This window comes from Ovis canadensis, chromosome 8 (genome assembly GCF_042477335.2).
Source record: "Ovis canadensis isolate MfBH-ARS-UI-01 breed Bighorn chromosome 8, ARS-UI_OviCan_v2, whole genome shotgun sequence".
Lineage (NCBI taxonomy): Eukaryota > Metazoa > Chordata > Mammalia > Artiodactyla > Bovidae > Ovis > Ovis canadensis.
Window position 1 is genome coordinate 90,977,523 of NC_091252.1, and position 18,008 is coordinate 90,995,530.

General features: G+C 44.4%; 1 protein-coding gene across 1 annotated transcript in view; it reads left to right on the forward strand.

Moving 5' to 3' along the window:
- Positions 1-18,008, forward strand: part of TIAM2 (TIAM Rac1 associated GEF 2) — a 241,298-nt gene that overhangs the window by 78,026 nt on the left and 145,264 nt on the right. The window contains exon 2 of the mRNA XM_069598772.1: positions 13,722-13,815. The gene's annotated coding sequence lies outside the window, so the exon portion shown is untranslated. The remainder of the gene's footprint in view (positions 1-13,721; positions 13,816-18,008) is intronic.

The following is an 18,008-nucleotide window of genomic DNA, read 5'->3' on the forward strand; positions in this document are numbered from 1 at the left end:
GCACATGTTGCAGCGTGTGGGCTCAGTAGATGTGGTGGACGGGCTTAGTTGCCCTGCGGCATGTGGGATCTTCCCAGACACGGGGTTGAACCCATGACCCTTGCATTGGCAGGAGGATTCTTATCCACTGGCCCCCCAGGGAACCCCTCATGTAGTGTTTACCATGCCCTGTGTTAGGGGATGCTGTGGTAAGAACAGACAGCTCAGAGTTTGTGCCCTAGTAGAACAGATAGGCATATGAGCAAAGAATTTGTGGAGTGTGATAGGTGCTTAAACAGAGATTTGTACAATAGGCAGTGATGCGTCTGAAAGGAAAGATGTATTAGCCCTTGGCAGTGATGTTAGGGAAGACATCTCAGAACCACATAGGCTGATTTTGAGAATGAGAAATGTGCCAAACAGTCACAAGAGAGGGGAACACTCTGGTTGCAGGAAAGGCGCTTTAGGCGTGGAGAATATAGGATGTCATGGGCCCTGAGGAGTCTGCATTGGCGACTGGCAGGACAGAAGCTGGAAGCAGCAGTTGAGTTTCGTGTGCCCAAAGAAGTTTGGGGTTTTAAATTGTAATGGATGAGGCGTCACAGAATCTGATTTGTGCTTTAGAGTTTTCTTCTGACTAAAGGAGAAGAGATTTGTGGATGCAGGGGGCCTGAAGTGTTCCTGTGGGAAATAGGAGGGTCATCTGGAGTATGTGCGAATGCAGAATATCAGAGAGGAAACACACATGGAAGAGACACCGAGGAAGCAAAGGGCTTACTGACACCTGCGCGTGCAAACTGAGGGCCTGGCAAGACTAGGGTAGCTGATGGGTTGCATCTGGTGAGACTGGTCTGCTGGAAGGGCTGTTATCTCGGCTTGGGCATCCAGAACCAGGTAACTTGGGTGCAGTGCAGGGCTGGAGTAATGAATTACTTTTGCCTGGGTCATCCTGAGTTTGAAACAGCACATCCAGTAGGTCCCTCAGTGTGTCTCCATTTAAGCTGGAGAAGGAGACTAGGTGTTGATCCGTGAGAGTGGAAGCCATGATATCATCAGAAAGAATATCAGAGGTGACGAGATGAAGACTCAGCCTAGGACTGAGGAACATCCAGGGAGGTGGGTGGAGGTGAAAGAGCTCAAGAAAGAGGCAGAGAATTGAAATTGAGCAGGAGAGTCAAAGAATATAGCAGAGGGTGGAGGGTCCTGAAGTTGTCAACAGTGTTTCTCACAGATTCCGTGGTAAGTGAACAAAATCCATATTCCCTATTAGGAAATAAACCTTTTTGATACCACTCATAAGGTGATATTTGTTAGGCCTAAAATGTGTCACTAAAGTTTAAAAATTAAAGGACTTTAGAAAGACCTTTGCATTATTATCCGTTTTTAGTTCTACATGGTCCTTTTCCTATTTCCGATTGGCTCCTTTATAGAAGGGCCTGAAACTATAGCCAGGCCCCATTGTGTAACTGTGATAGTATACAAATGTTTCCATTCCAGTTTGGCTTCTGTAGGCCCTCTGTGTACTTAAGCTGGATTCCCAAGAGCAAGAGGGTGAGGCTCAAGGTCACACCCAGTGTGGCACCCGAGGGAAAATTTGAATTGAAGGGTCGCTGGTCTCTGCCTGGTAGTGAGCAGCCCTACCTCCCGATGATTAAAAGTCCATCATAATTTCCACCTCAAAGGTAACCTTTTCCCACCTGCATTCAACACCCTTGGCAGAATTCTGAATCTCCCCGCAGGGCATGCGTGGGAGTGCTTCCCAGCAAATACTCATCAGCACCTTTCATCTCCAGAGATGAAAGATTTTCAGACACCAGTAATCCCTGCCAAGTCCTTTGGGGCTGATAGGTAGAAAACGCAAAGTGATTTTGGACAGAGGAAGAGACTTATGGGTGTTTTTCCCAAAGCAACTTGCTAGTTGATCCACCTAGAACCAAAATACTTATTTGGCTGTCTGAAAGAAGGCCCACTGCAGGTGCCATCCTGTATTGAGGAAGCCATCAAGATACCAGGTCCTATGCAGATCTTATTCCTTCATGCCCCATCAGCAACTGATACTATTATTGACACTGATGTGGATAGAAGGGTTCTAAGTGGAAGACAATGCCTAAAGATAAACTAAGTCCTGAGCTCCTCTCTATAACAGTTAATTTACTTATACAGTTAGTCTTTTGTAAAATAGTTAATGTACCATGACTGTATAACATCTGGAAAAGGTTTAAGCATATCTGACTCAGCAGACATGAGTTTGAGCAAACTCCGGGAGATGGTGAAGAACAGGGAAGCCTGGCTGCAGTCTATGGGACTGCAAAGAGTTGGACATGACTTAGCGACTGAACAAAAAAAAAAAAATCTTAAAAGTTGAGTCTGTAGATATGTTTAATATTTTTTTTCAAAGTATTACCAATACATCTTTTTAGAATTTTTACATTTTTATTGAAATATAGTCGATTTACAATGTTGTGTTTCAGATGTACATAAATGATTCAGTTATATATATATATATATATACACACATATCTATTTTTAAAATTCTTTCCCATTATAGGTTATTACCAGATATTGAGTGTAGTTCCCCTGTGCTACACAGTAGGCTCTTGGTATGATACACCTTTTCTTGTATGTTAAGTGTTTCTGAAGGGACTAAGGAGTTGGTAATAGGAAGCCCGGCATACTGCAGTCCATGGGGTGGCAAAGAGTTTGGACATGACTGAGTGACTGAACTGAAGGGACTAAGATTGTTATCTTAAACTGTGATTGATGTACTTTTCTGTCTTGAGGACTGATCCCAGGGCTGGTTAAAATGTTACTAGAATCTTAGAGGATTGTCAGTAGAGCTGGAGATGGATCCCCAGTGTTCGTCTCATGAGCAGGGGCTTGGGGAGTTGGAGGATGGAGTGGGCATCTGGTAAGATGACAGAGATGCTTTGGATCTCAGCAGTCTAGACAGGGATGCTAGAACAGCTGCAGTTCTGGATGCGGATGGCAGGCTGCCAGCAGGATATGGAGCAGAACACACAGGATCGGGGATGTGATTCCAGCTCCTCCCAGATTGCTCTCTGCTCCTACTGTGGGGAGGGAAGGAGTGGAAGGTTAGTAAGGTAAGACTGAGTTGATAAAGAACCTTCTGGCTCATTCATACAGAAGATTTTCAAGAGCAAGCTTAGTGCATTAGAAATATTTTTGAATGATGTCAAGGCCTGTTACAGCGAAAAGATGAGTGGTAAGCTAAATAGAATATTGGCTTTTTTGTGTCACTACATTAGAACTAAAAAAAAAAAATCCAGCAATCAGCTGTTGAAGAAAACCCTCATCTTTGTCTTTTTATTTTTGTTTCCTTGGGAGTTGAGACTATAATGACTCTACCTCTTTCCTTTCCTAGTGGCAGTTGGAGTCCCTAGGGTTTCACGTGCAGTGAGAACAAGACTTGATAAACGAATTTAGCATAAAATGCTGGTGGAGGAGAGAATACAGAGATTAGTGGGGCCAGGACAGGCAGGACACCTGCGGCATTGGAAGTGAGGTGGAGAGCAAGGCTGGGCGGCAGCCAGCAGTTCAGGTTCCAGCCAGCAGGAGGTATGTTTTAAAAAATTTATTCTGGACTGTGCCAAGCCTGTGTTGCTTTGTGTGGTCTCTCTCTAGTTGCAGTGAGCACTCTAGTTGCGGTGCTCAGCTTTCTCTTTGTGGTGGCGTTTCCTGGTGTGGAGCCCAGGCTCCAAAGCTTGGGCTCAGTAGTTGTGACACAAGGGCTTACTCGCCATGAGGCACGTGGGATCTTCCTGGACCAGGAATTGAACCCGTGTCCCTTGCGTTGGCAGGCAGATTCTTAGCCACTGGACCACCAAGGAAGTCTTGGAAGGAGTTATTCATAGTAGTTGGGTTGAGGTCTGAGGCCTGGGCAGTGAAGTTCCTGTGGGTGGTCTAAGAGGTAGAAGGGGAATGGAACATTCATTATGGGCCCTGAAACTTTGATTCAAATTATATTCCTAGACTGTGTCCCTGTAAATGTGTTTCACATGGTGAAAACCCATAAATGTGTATGTCATCATCCTCTGCCCAACCCTCCCCACGTATAGCCCTCTTCAGATTGACATTTTGGTTGTTCATCCACATGAAAAGAACAGGTAATAAAATACCTGTGGGAAATAATGTTGCTGATTCCATGCTGAAGTAATTAAAATTAAATGTCTGCAGTACCTCCAGTCTAAGGAAATGCTGTGATTATGGTTGTTTAGGGATGTACAGATAGTTTAGAGCCGGTAACTGTAATTTGATGCTAATTGGACTCTGATTTGGTCCTGGGAGAGAAGGTGGAGCTTGATTGCTGGATGGTTGGCCATAAGAAGGGCAAAATTAGGAGAATAGCGTAGCTACGTCCTCAGTCACACCCACCTGCTGAGAATTTGAAATTCATATCCTTTCCCCAAATTCTTTTTATCTTGCATATTCAGAATTCACATTTAATAAATTTGCCATAATTTATGCTCATTTCTCAACAATCCCCATAGTTTTTTGTACATTGGGCCCGAAGGACCACAAGGTGATTATTCTACAAACTCCAAATGTGTGCTGAGCCTCTTTCGTGGTGATAGGTAATTATTTCCAAACAAGAGATACCCTGTAGGGCTCAGTCTTGCGCTAAACTCAGACACAGACCTACAATTACCTGCCTGTTCAGAGGCTGCCTTGCTGGTCTGGGGTTGGAGAAGGCCTCTGTGCCCTAATTATTTACTCTTGATTTTAGAATATTGCGAAAATAGTTTCAGAATATTACTGTTGATACTGAAACACCATAATCACCAAGTCAAATTGTGCCAGTTTCTTAATTGACATTTTCCTTTTGATTTTTAATTTACCCATGTACTCAGTTCCTGGAGAGACACTTCTTTTTAAATGTTTTACAGTATTTGTTAGTAACAGACGTTGAGGCCTGGCCTTGGTATTCCTGAGTCATCTCGTTAGCCTTGCGCTTGGTAAAAATAATTCAAAGTTTTTTTTATTCACGCTGCTCCCTTGGACAAGTCTACATTTCTTTCTGTATCCTAGAAACTGGGACAAGAAGAACTAACATCTAGTATTTAACATTTATTGACTTGGACTAAGCCCTGTGTCAGGTAATTGAAAGATATACTTTCTTATTTTGCTTTCGCAACAGTCCTGGGAGGTGGGCGTCATCACCTCCATCTTGCATGGAGGGGAATCATGTGTGGAGAGGTCAATAAATGACCCCAAGTCGGGGGTTACGGAGGGGTTTGTTCCTGACTCCTCACCACATGCTCCAGCCTTCTTGTGAATGAACGCTCTTGTATTTGACAAGCACTTCAGGATTTCCCTGTGAGCCTTCATCCTCACTTGCTTCAGTTACTGCTCATTCCGTGCTGGTGGATGGTGCTGGGCTAGTGCTGGTGGGTTGCTGGCTTGTGACCAGCTGCTGTCTCATGACTAAAGGGCAGGTGGCAGCCTGGACTTGGAGGAGCTCCCTGCTCGCCTGCTTCTCTGTCTACCTTCACTCCGTGCTATGCTTCATCACACTAGATGCTTCTCTGTGTCTTGTGTCTCCGGCCTCCGGGTCTCTCTGTCCTTCATCTGTGCTGCCCTCCTTATGACAGCGTAGGGCCTCCCTGGTTCCACGTCCAAGTCAGACAGTCCTTCAAGTCCGGGTACCTAGGAAAGGCTGTCTTGCTGTACGCAGCCTGGCATCATGTCCTTCTCGTCCGAGCTGCTCCCCAGTGGTGTCCAACGATGCTCTGGGGGGTGTCACCCCTGGGTGGTCTGGGTGTCACCACCTGCTCTCATCTGGGGATGCAGGGTCTGCTGTTATCATTGTAGACAGATGCTCTGCAACCTCCAAACATTTTTTAAAAGGTCTGTAGTTTGTTCTGTTGTAGAGGTTAATGTTTTTGATGTTTTAATTTTGGTTTTGTTCTGTTTTAGGCGCACTTGTTTGCTTCTCCTTTTAAGCTGGGCTCCAACTCTACCCTCCTCTAGTTTGGCCTGCTGATCTGAGTGGCGTTGCTGCTAAGAATGCCCGTTTTGGATAGATTTAGTGGATTTTGGTTTTCTTCGGTGATTTTTCTTTTACTTTTTAAATCAAGGGAAGTTTCTGGCATTCTTCACAGTGTCGTCTTGCTTCCATCCCAGATGGGCAGGTAATCCTGTCTCTTTATGTGATGCACGGGGGTCTTTGCTGTCTTTTCTCCCGTACTAACTCTAGGCCCTTGGATGGGTGGTGCTGGGTCTGATTCATCTTGGTTCATTCATGGCACCCTGAATCACACTTTGCGGCTATTGGGACTTGACTGTTACTGAAGCTGAATGAGTTCTTTGTCAGCTACAGTCGGTCCAGCCACAGTCATCCAGATGGCCTCCGCTCCACACTGTGTTAAGTTCCTTTTGTGCGAGGTGATTGCCTGTCTCAGTTTTCTGCAGACACCTAGGGTTGTGTCATAAATGAGGTGTGAGCCCACCCTGATGCTGAATGTAATTTGTGATGCACAGATGCCGTGGTTTTAGAAGTGATTAGGGCTTCCCTGATAGCTCAGTTGGTAAAGAATCCGCCTGCAATGTGGGAGACCTGGGTTCGATCCCTGGGTTGGGAAGATCCCCTAGAGAAGGGAAAGACTATCCTCTCCAGTATTCTGGCCTGGAGAATTCCATGGACAGTCCATGAGGTCACAAAGAGTTGGACACGACTGAGCAACTTTTTCATTTTAAGGGCCTGTTACCTTGCGGTTATCTCTTGAAGAAAGTCACTCTCCACGTGACCATCAGTCAACTGGATGAGGGTCATCTCTTTGTCTAGAAGCCAAAATCCAGTGGTGGCTCTAAGACACCGATGCTAAATCAATTTCTGTTGCCTTAGCAACGAGTGGGCTGGGATGCTTGGTAGTGTCTTCTCATGAGCCACTCCTGTGGGCTTCCATAGCATCTGCCCCTCTGGACCATAATCGTCTCCACACTGAGTGGTGGCTGATGGCCTGTTTGTTCACAGGCTGGTGAGACTATCTGTAGGCTTTTGATCACCACCGTACTCCCGACACTTAGCGTGGTACCTCGAACACAAGTGCTGTTCATCAGATACTTCCTGCATTGAATTAACTTAATAAAGGTCCTGCACGTAGGCATTCAAGGTATAATGTGCCAACTTTTGCATCCTTGAATTTTGTCCCTGGAGACATGAACTTTGTGGGAGTCCCGGGGAACACTTCTAACCAGGGGCCAGACTGGCTGACAGGGCCACCACCCTGGGGAACACAGTGACCCCAGAGGGATATGCCTGTCCTTCTAGCTGCTTTTTGGTTTTGTTTGTTTGTTTTTGGTGTTTCGCATGAGCTGTTTCATAAATAACAAGGGACTTGCGGTGACTTGGTCCATGGTAAGCGTAAACGCTGTGCTCCATGGGTACAGAAGTCTGCCACTTGAGGAAGGCTGACTGAAACTTCCTGTTTTCATTGTAGTCGGCCATCCCTTTGTCAGGAGGATGGGTTCTCTAACGAGCTATAGCCTCCCGGGCGGCGGTGCCTGCTTCTTTTGTTAAGGGCGGCATTCGATTGCATGGGTTCTCTGTGTGGGAACAGTGTGTCGGAGTCAGTGTGAGAAACTGGTGAAAGCGGTCACTTAGTGAAGGCCTCCAGCACACCCCTCCTCCCGCCGTGGAGTGGGAGTCACAAAGGGGTCTGTTCATTATGGCTTGGATGTCTCTGTGGGCCCAAGAGACACAGGTCAGAAATAATTCCCCTGTGGACGGAGATACTGGTGGGCCTGGTCAGGTACGGACCTGGGTCACACGACTTGTTCACGGAGACCGCAGTTCCCTTCATTCCAGGACCCTTTCTGCCTCCTGGAAAACCTCCCATGTGCTGTATTGTTTTAGCACAAACACCAGGCAGAGACTGATTCGATAAGCTGCCTCGCTGATAGATAGCAAGGCTAAAGGAAACCCAGAAACTTGCAGATGGGCTTGTAGTCAGAGAGATGGTGGTTACAAAGGGGATTTAATTTGAAGAAGGTATGAGTTTTGGAGAGAAATTTTTCAGCGGGGGACTTCCCTAGTGGTCTAGTGGTTACGAATCCACCTGCCAATGCAGGGGCCACAGGTTTGATCAGTAGCCTGGAAAGATCCCACATGCTGTGGAGCAATGAAGCCCGTGTGCCACAGCTGTTGAGCCCACGCTCCACAACAAGAGAAGCTGCCGCAGTGCAACAAGAGAGTAGGTCCCAGTCACTGCGACTAGAGAAAGATCTCATGCAGCAATGAAGACCCAACGCAGCCAAACATAAATGGATAAAATTATATATGTAATAAATATAAATATGCATGCTGCTGCTAAGTCGCTTCAGTCGTGTCCGACTCTGTGCGACCCTATAGATGGCAGCCCACCAGGCTCCTCAGTTCCTGGGATTCTCCAGGCAAGAATACTGGAGTGGGTTGCTATCTCCTTCTCCAAACATAAATATATAAAGGAAATTTCTCAGCAGGAAATGCACTCTTCTTACCGAGCTGGGCAGCAGGCAGCCTATTTTCAGGGCATGGTGAAGTAGTCATTTATCTCTCTCTTCCCTAGCGCTTTCTCCTTGACCTGGTTGGCCCAGCAGTGAAAGTTTTATAAACACTGGGCCCTGTGCACTTAGGCCAGGGCTGACCACAGGCTTCTAGATTGATGAATGCTGTAGCCATTCTTTAGATGTGGGCCCCTACCTTTTTTTTTTTAACTGATATAGCTGAAGGTTCCTGGTGGGCTGCAGTCCATAGGGTCTCTAAGAGTCAGACATGACTGAGTGACTTCGCTTTCACTTTTCACTTTCATGCATTGGAGAAGGAAATGGCAACCCACTCCAGTGTTCTCACCTGGAGAATCCCAGGGATGGGAGAGTCTGGTGGGCTGCCGTCTATGGGGTCGTACAGAGTTGGATACAACTGAAGTGACTTAGCAGCAGCAGCAGCAGCTGAAGGTTCAACTACATTCAGCTTCTAGGGAAGGCATGGGGCCAGCTTTTCATCATAAAACTCAAGAGAGAAAAGTGTAAGCCATATTCATTTAAATTAAAATGATGTCATGGTGGCAAGCAGGCAGCTCAGAGGCTCTAGGATGGTAGGATTTCATGCTGAAAGAGCGTGAGTGGATCTGCTGATGGACAGTTCTGTCCACATAGGCTGCCCGCGTGTGGTCATCGGTAATAAGCATACTATGTGTAACTAATCATATAGAAGCACTAGAGTTTTATGGTAGGTGTGATCTACCCAGCAGTGCCTAGAATCACACAGACTGCACACACAGCACCTCTCAGACCTTTCTGGAGTTGCAGGAGATTGCGATACCTGTCCCATTGTTGACTCATCTGAAAACATGGCACTCACAGGCAGCTGAATCCAGTCTACACTGTTGAGAGCTTATCCACTTATCGAAGGTGGTTGAGGTCCACCCACAGTTCAACGTGAACTGTTCGTGCAGCCCTGGAATTAGTACAGAAAGGGAAAAAGTTCAGGCGGGATACCCTGGGATCGAAGGAAGAGCACTTTGGTGACCACTGGTTTGTCACTGTGAGAAAACCAGTGTCATCCGTTCTAGGACCAGAACTGAGGCAGTTGTTTGGTGATCTGAGCTCTCATCCAAGTTCCTTCCCATGCTCTGAGTGACAGGTCTGATTTATCCTTTCTGGGGCTCTCTTTCTTCATCTGCAAAGTGAACAGAGTTTAAACTGATGTACTCTAAACTTAAGTATCCTATAATCCTGCCTTAAGTAATTTCAATCCAAAATGGTTAGTAATTATATTAATTAAGATATTCAGAGAAACAACCAACAGGCTTCATTTACTCTTTGTGTGTTTAGTCGCTCAGTCGTGTCTGATTCTTTGCGACCCCATGGACTATAGCCCACCAGGCTTCTCTGTCCGTGGGATTTTTCAGGCAAGAATACTGAAGCAGGTTGCCATTTCATTCTCTGGGGGATCTTCCTGACGCAGGGATTGAATCTGTGTCTCTTGAGGAGTGAAAAATCTGATCAAGAGATTTGAAGTTCTGTACTTCTGTTCCTCAGTCTGTCCGGATGTTACCAGATCACAGACTCTGGGCTCAGGGTTTCGACTCTGGGAGAAGGGCTGCTTTATTTGGAGCACTTTAATCTCTCTGGTTGTCTTACTGTGACTGGTGCAGGCCTGTAGGATTTGGTTTCAGCGTGTCCTTCTATAAGTGATGAATATTGTTACTACTGTGACAATGTTAATGATTCTCATGCTGACACCACCAGTGGATGCTAGAATTTGCAGTGTGATTTTCGAGCCTGCTGCTGCTCTGATGAAACACCCCATCTCTCTCTCATATAGATATATATATATCATATATATGATATATATATGTATATATCAGTTCATTTCAGTCGCTCAGTCACGTCCAACTCTTTGAAACCCCATAGACTGTCCATCACCAACTCCCGGAGCTTGCTTAAACTCATGTCCGTAGAGTCGGTGATGCCATCCAACCATCTCATCCTCTGTCATCTGCTTCTCCTCTTGCCTTCAGTCTTTCCCAGTATCAGGGTCTTTTCCAGTGGGTCAGTTCTTCGCATCAGGTGGCCAAAGTGTTGGAGTTTCAGCTTCAACATCAGTCCTTCCAATGAACACTCAGGACTGATCTCCTTTAGGATGGACTGATTGGATTTCCTTGCAGTCCAAGGGACTCTCAAGGGTCTTCTCCAACACCACAGTTCAAAAGCATCAATTCTTGGGCGCTCAGCTTTCTTTATAGTCCAACTCTCACATCCATAAGTGTGTATATATGTATGTATATATATACACACACACACCCCTTTCTGTCAATTTTAAGGAATTGTTTCACCTGATTGGGAGAGTTGGCAAGTCTGAAATGCACAGGGCAGGCCAACTGTCTGGAATTTTAGGCAAAAATTGATGTTGCAGCCATGAGTCCAAAATTTAGCATGACGGGAGCCCGGAAACCCAGGCAGGGTTTTCATGTTGCAGTTTGGAGGCAAAATTCCTTCTTCAGGAAACCCCTGTCTTTGCTTTAATACATTCAACTGATTGGCTGAGGCCCTCCCACCTTATAGAGGATAATCTGCTTTACTCAAAGTCTATTGATTTCTGTGTTGATTCCACCTAAAAAATGACCTTTACAGCAACATCTAGACTGATATTTGAACACACATCTGGGTACCATAGCCTAGTTGAGCTGACCCATACTGTTAACTATTACGGTAGTCAAGCTGTAAACTTTTTATTTGTAATCTAAGTCATGGTGTTGGACTGGAAAAGAACGCTAGTCTGAAATTAAATCATGTTGTCTTAGTATAATGTGTCAATTCTTGCATTGAACCATTCGTTGGGTGTTATTAAGCACCCGTGTGTAAGGCACTGTGCTTTACAGCAGGAAAACAAAAGACGAGCCCTTTACTTTCAAAGCAGTCAGCATCTACTCCAGAGGACAGACAAATGAAAAAAGAAATGATTGCAATGTGGTTGTTTATATTAGAGCAGTGAGGTGAAGTGGGGGATGGTCTTGGCGGGAGAAAGGTTGATCAGGGAAGGCTCCATGGAAGAGGAGACACTTAAACTCGATCTTGAGGGGTAATTTGGAGTTCTCCAGGGAGACATTCCCAGCAGGACACAATGTATACAAAGGTGTAGGCAATAAAAGACCATCACCCTCATGAAATGGCAAAATATTCAGAACGTTTGGAGACTTCTGTCACATAGGAGGTGCTTGAGACTCAATATCTGTTGTTATCATCGAAAAAAGGTGTGGCAGGTGTTATATTTTATAGTTTCCTGGTTAGGAAATAACCATCAGTATCAGGCCATCAGTAAGGTATGATGATTCTTGGCCTTTAAGAATTGTCAGTATAATGTATTTAGATGGAGTCTATCAAAACTTGCTTAATTTTCCATTCTGTCTAAAAATATTTTCTTGTCCATACTGGATTACAAAGAGAATTAGAAGTTTATGTCTCTTTAGGATTTATCTTATAAGGTAGGGATTCTAGACCAAGTCCATATTTTATTTAGGTTTCTAAGATTTTTCTCTGAACCAATGATGTCACCTTGAGCGAATCAGTCTACTTCTTCAAGCTTTAAATTCTTCTCCCTAGAGAAGGGAGTTGGGCTATTTTTTAAAGGTCCACCATAGGCTATTCTATGATCTCTAAAAAGAAATCGTTATCTCCACTGTGTCTGGTTATACAGGCATATTTCTGCAGCATAAATCATTGATAACCACACCTTTCTCAATAGTTACTGGTTACAATGAAAGTATTACCACTTTGAGTATTACACATTTTTCAACCACTTTATTAAGTATTTTCTCTGTGCGTATGTAGAATAACCCTGCAAAGCAGATATTATTTCCATTTTATGGTTGAAGAAAACAGAGGCTCAGACAACTTTAATAATGTCACTCAGGTGGTCATGGGGAAGCTAGGGGTTGAACTCTGACCCTTTGGCACCAAAGTCTGCATTCTTTATCAAGGATTGTGAACTGTGAGCCATGGTATACAGTTGTTACCATAAGATAGTGTCTTGTATATATAGCAGGGGTGAAATAATGTTTTGCAAAAAGACAAGTCTCCACCTGAAACTTACACAATGCTGTAAATCAACTATAGGTCATTAAAAAAAAAAGTCTCATTCTCTGAAAGCCATCTGTGTAACATTTTAAATGGTGGAAGAAAAGAGAGGTACTTTTTGGTATGTTGACCAACAGGGCCATGAGTTCTAATGTCACCGTGCAGCATATCAAACATGGGAAGAAAATACTATTTCCATTATAGGAGAAGATCCGGAAGCCGCCTGCTGAATAAGTAACGAAACACTGATCCTTTGACTCCATGCCCTTGCATGCAGCTTCTGCCCACAGTCCATGATAATTCCTCTCGACACCTGCTGCTTCTTGGGGTCTTGGCTGGTCCTTCTGTCTGGGGGATCATTTCACTAACTTTGAAACAGCATTTAGGTCTCAACTTAGTTGCCATCTTGAAGGGCCATTTCTTGGCCTTCCAGTTTACGTTAGACACTTGTCCCTCACAAGCTCATCATCCTGTTTCATGTCTCTGTTACCCTAGGATATTTTTCCTTGTTTAGTTACCTGTTTGTTTGACTGCTTCCTCCCATCTGAATAAAGCTCAGTGAGAGCAGAGACTTTCACTCTTCTTTATTGCTCTAGCCTCAGCATGTGGAGTAGCGGCCTGCATCCATCCAACCATCTCCCCTCGCTTCTCTTCCTCCCTCCTTCCTTCCCCACTTTTTCCCTCTGTCTGTATATCTGTCTATAAAATGGTTTGGCTTTATAGTTATAGGATGAACTTCTCCAATTAGAATGTGGGAAGACCCTCACATTTCCTTTATAGTTAACCACTTAATAGCTGGGGCTTCCCTGGTGGCTCAGTGGTAAAGAATCAAGAATCTGCCTGAAATGCAGGAGACATGGGTTCGATCCCTGGGTTGGGAAGATTCCCTGGAGGAGGGCATAGCAACCCACTCCAGTATTGCTTGGAGAATCTCATGGACAGAGAAGCCTGGCGGGCTACAGGTCATAGGGTCACAGAGAGCTGGACACAACTGAAGCAACGGAGCACACACACACAATACTTGTTTTTTTCTTAGATGCTCCCTTTTTGTATTAAGCCCAAGATAGGGCAGAATGCTGAGAAATTGAGCTTTAGTTACAAAACTCTGATTTTTTGAAAACTTGTTTCTCAACACCTATTTTGTTTTGCTTTGTTTATCTTGCCAGGGTTCTGTGCCTGAATTACAAAGACAGCTCTTCAGCCAGCTCATTCCAGATGAATGAATGATTATGTGAAGTGTGGTCTACACTTCCTCTGGGGGTAAGTTCGAGGCCCTTGTATGTCTCAAAAGTGATAAGGTCCGGTGGTGTTTATGTGCCTGTTTCCCATGTCGCTCTGTTAACTGCTCTTTGTGTGCAGACCTGAGCGGGGAAAGGTGGTGTGGATTCCTTTAGTGGCTGGTGGCCAAGATTTCTGCAGGCAGCGGGCACCAAATCTGAGTGGCTTTTTACAAATGCCCCTTAATTTTGATGTGCTGGCTGATCCTGTCTCTGTGGAAAAGCATATGTGCATCTTTGCTGGGAGTTTAGGTAGAGAAGGTGAAGTCAGGTGAACTCCAAACCAACTAGGACCTCCTGCTGAAGAACAGATTGAGCATGCTAAGTAGCCTCAGTCATGTCCGACTCTTTGCAATACTATAGGCTGTAGCCCACCAGACTCCTCTGTCCATGGGATTCTCCAGGCAAGAATACTGAGTGGGTTGCCATGCCTTCCCAACCGAGGGATCAAACCCGTGTCTCTTACCTCTCCTGCACTGGCAGGCGGGTTCTTTACCACTAGGGCCACCCCTAGGCGGGTTCTTTACCACTAGTCTACGCTGAGAGCAGACTAGAGAGTATCATTTCTCGTGGCAGTTGTAAGATCGGGACAGCTCAGGGTGCTTGGGCACTAGGAAGCCACCGAGGAGAAGTCAGGTCTCACCCCCGGTGTTGAGGCTGTTTTTGTTCTGACTGGTGCATCTTACTAGTTGGTGTATTGGTTGTTGCAGGGTAAATGTTACAGCGAGAAATCTGAGCAGTTCCCAAAGCACTGTTTGGAATGATGGCAGGTAGTTCCTTGGAAAGGTGTGCAGTGTCTGCAGTTCATGCTTGTTTTGCTAAAACACACACACAGGGAAAGCTCCCCACGCTGAAGTCTGTCTCATCTCTCCTGGGCCCCTTTGTGCCTTGTGGGTCTCAACTCAGGGTGCTGCCTCCAGAGACTGTCCCCGAGCAGCCAATATGTGGTAGCCACCCAGCCACCTGCTAAACTATTACTTTTTTATTTACTTTTATATTTGTTGAAATGTTTTTTAAATTGAAGGGGGCTTCACAGGTGGCTCAGTGGTAAAGAATCCGCCTGCCAAAGCAGGAGACACGGGTTCGATCTGTGGGTCAGGATGTGTATGAACATACTTAATCACCATCACTCCATGAGAAAAATGTTTTTCTTATTCCCATCTTACAGAAGAAACTGACCCAGGAAAGATCAAAGGCAGGATTCAAAAACTCAGGCAGTGTCACTCCCCCAAAATTTAAACTTTAGGCTTTTCAAACAGGTGTCTTTCAGTCCTGGCATTTGAACTTCGTGGAAACATAAGTGAAACACCTCTCCAAGGCTAAGTGCATATTCCTTCTGAGTATTGTAATATAGATGACACAAAGGCTAGTCAATATAAAGGTTATCAGCTGCTATTAAAATGTGTACCTTTAATGTGTGCTATATTTGTAAATAAACCCAGAAATGTGAGAAAACTTCCTGCTTGCAGGGAACATAGTGTAGAACGTGATAATTCTGCAAAGGAACATTTCACATTTTTAAAACAATAAGAAGCAAACTGAATCTTCAAAATCTGCTCCAGAGCACAAATTTCTCACCGCGTGACACTGACTGTGCCTCTGGTGTCCAAGGCAACTTGGTCGTGCAGACGGAAGCCCCTCAAGACCTGGGATTTAGCCTTCCCAAGTCAGGGAGTTGGGACTGCTGCTTATGTGCAATTGTCCCCTTCGTGGTTTATCATTTACATCCAAGGTTGCAAAGTTGGGGGGCTTCTGGCTGGTTCTGGGCTGTGGGTAAGCTCTGGTTGGCCTGCAAAATATGTCCCTGACAAGTATTTTCAGGTTATGTAAGTTAGTTGCCTACCTGTAAAAAGTGGAAAAATTTACATGAAAGCAGCATTTTCAGTGTTTCTTGAAAAGGAGTTTCGGCTGGCACATCCCCAGGCTTCTGCATTCCCATGGCAGTGCTGAGCTGGCCCTTCGGGGTGGCTTGTCATGGGCCAGATGGCCACGGTCCCCACCGCTGTGCACAGTCTCGAGGCACTGAGTGTCAACTGCCATTTTTCCTTGACTTAAGTAGTTTTATTTCTGGTAGAATTGGGAGAAAAGTGAAGAAAAGTTGCGATCTACCTCTGTATCCGTAATGGAAAAATAGATGTTTCTGGAGAGTTCCTTTTTTTTTTGGCCACGCCTTGGAACACGTGGGATCTTAGTTCCCCAATCAGAGATCGAACCCGTGCCCTCTGAGTTGGAAGTGAAGTCTTAACCATTGGATGGCCAGGGAAGTTCCTAGAGCTTCTTATTTTAAGGAAAACAGAACGCAGCATTTGTGTGTGTGTGCTGAAGGATACTTGCACACATTTCATTTGCTGACAAATGGTTTCTGTCTCTTAAGAATGTAGCACCCAGACTTGCTTCATTCATAGGTTTCAGACAGCTCTGTTATGAGACTGATCCCTCCTCTGGACGGTAAAAATTTCCTTCTACATTCAGACACCATTCCTTTGCTTCATTTTAGGTCCGTCCTTTCAGCAGCAAATTCTCCCTCACCTTCCTTGAGCTCGGTTCTTGGGCCTCCTGGCTCGGCAGACTGGGAACAATCTATGCATGCGTGGGGACTCGGGAAGTAGGTTCCATCCTGCCTTCGCCACTGGAGCCCCAACGTTTCCCAGACTTCGTGGCACCAGAGAGGGCCTGTGGCCTCTTTTGCTCTGAGTGGGGTGACACAGACTGAAGCCTTTAGGACTCTCTTCCATGTGCGTTTGATTTTTAGCGAAAAACATAAGCTGGTGTTGCCCATCTGTTCTGTTTTACAAGGTGGCTCTGGCTTCATCGTGCAGACGGTCTAAAAGGAGGGAGAGAGCCGGGAAGGACCGTGAACCCTGACTGCTGCTGCTTGTAGGGTGATTGGGTAGAAGGGGGGTGTAGAATGTGTGTGTGGATAATGATGGAAGGCTGAACTTAATTAGTGGAAGTTTTAGGATGACTCATCTGAAGTCCGGGGAAGGAGTTCTCATCTATCAATTGGTGACTTACCAGTGGAATGTGCTCCCTAATAGAGCTGGGAACTTCCCATCACTCCGTGTATTTAGGGAGAAGGGAGGGGTCCATCTATCAGGATTCTGGAGATGGTTCTCAAATTGGATGAGGGACCAGGCTTGATAAATGGATGACCCACAGGGTCTCTTCAAAAACTCAGATTCAATTATTCTGAGTTAAACTGATTAGGAACCTTTCAGCTTAAAACAGTTTCACTTTAGTCCACAAAAAGAAAATATTGTAAGTGGAGTAAGAGACAGAATTTAACACTTCTTAATTACATTGAGTTCTGGGCAGATTACTTGTATTTTCTTAACTTCCAACATAACCCTTCAAAAATGTTGTAAACAGATGTGTCTAGTGGTTAGTATTTATAAGACAGGATTTTACAAGCACAGTTCCTATTAGTAAATGATTTTTCTCTACTAAAATTTTTTATTTTAATAATACCTTATCTGAAACTCATTTTGTAGTTTTATTTCCATTGGTAGCATGATTTTTAATACACATTTTGTCATTCATATAAAATATTACCTGTTACTTGGTATAAAGTGTTCTCTATTTCGTTTCAAAATTTAGGATTTGGGGGAATTCCCTGGCAGTCCAATGGTTAGGACTCTATGCTGTCACTGCCGAGGGTCTGGGTTCAATTCCTGGTCAGAGAACTAAGGTCCAGCAAGCTGAGCACTGCAACCAAAAGAGAAAAAAAAAAAAAAAAAGATTTAACTCCCCAAATTTAGAATTTTATACATTGTCAATAATTGTTAAACGTCAAAGTGTATTTAATTTGGATATGGGGACTTAGAGAAAAAAGGTTCTTTAAAGGAAAGCTTTTTTAAAGAATTTGCTCTAAATCTTAATTTTTATGTCACTTAATATTTGCTTATTCTTAAAGTAATTAACTGCTCATTTGGTTAAATTTTTAGGGCTTAATTGTTATGAAATGTAAGGTACTACTTGGACTTCATAAATATTTACACTGTAAAATCTTTCATTTTCATGACAACTATCTCCATTAATTTTATTTTTTTGCACATTTGATGCCTTCAAAACACTTAGAAAAAGATTGTATTATGAAATTTAGATGTGCTATGGTTTTAAAGCAACTACATACCATGTTAATATTGTATCGTGAATTATCTTAACATTGACTGTAGA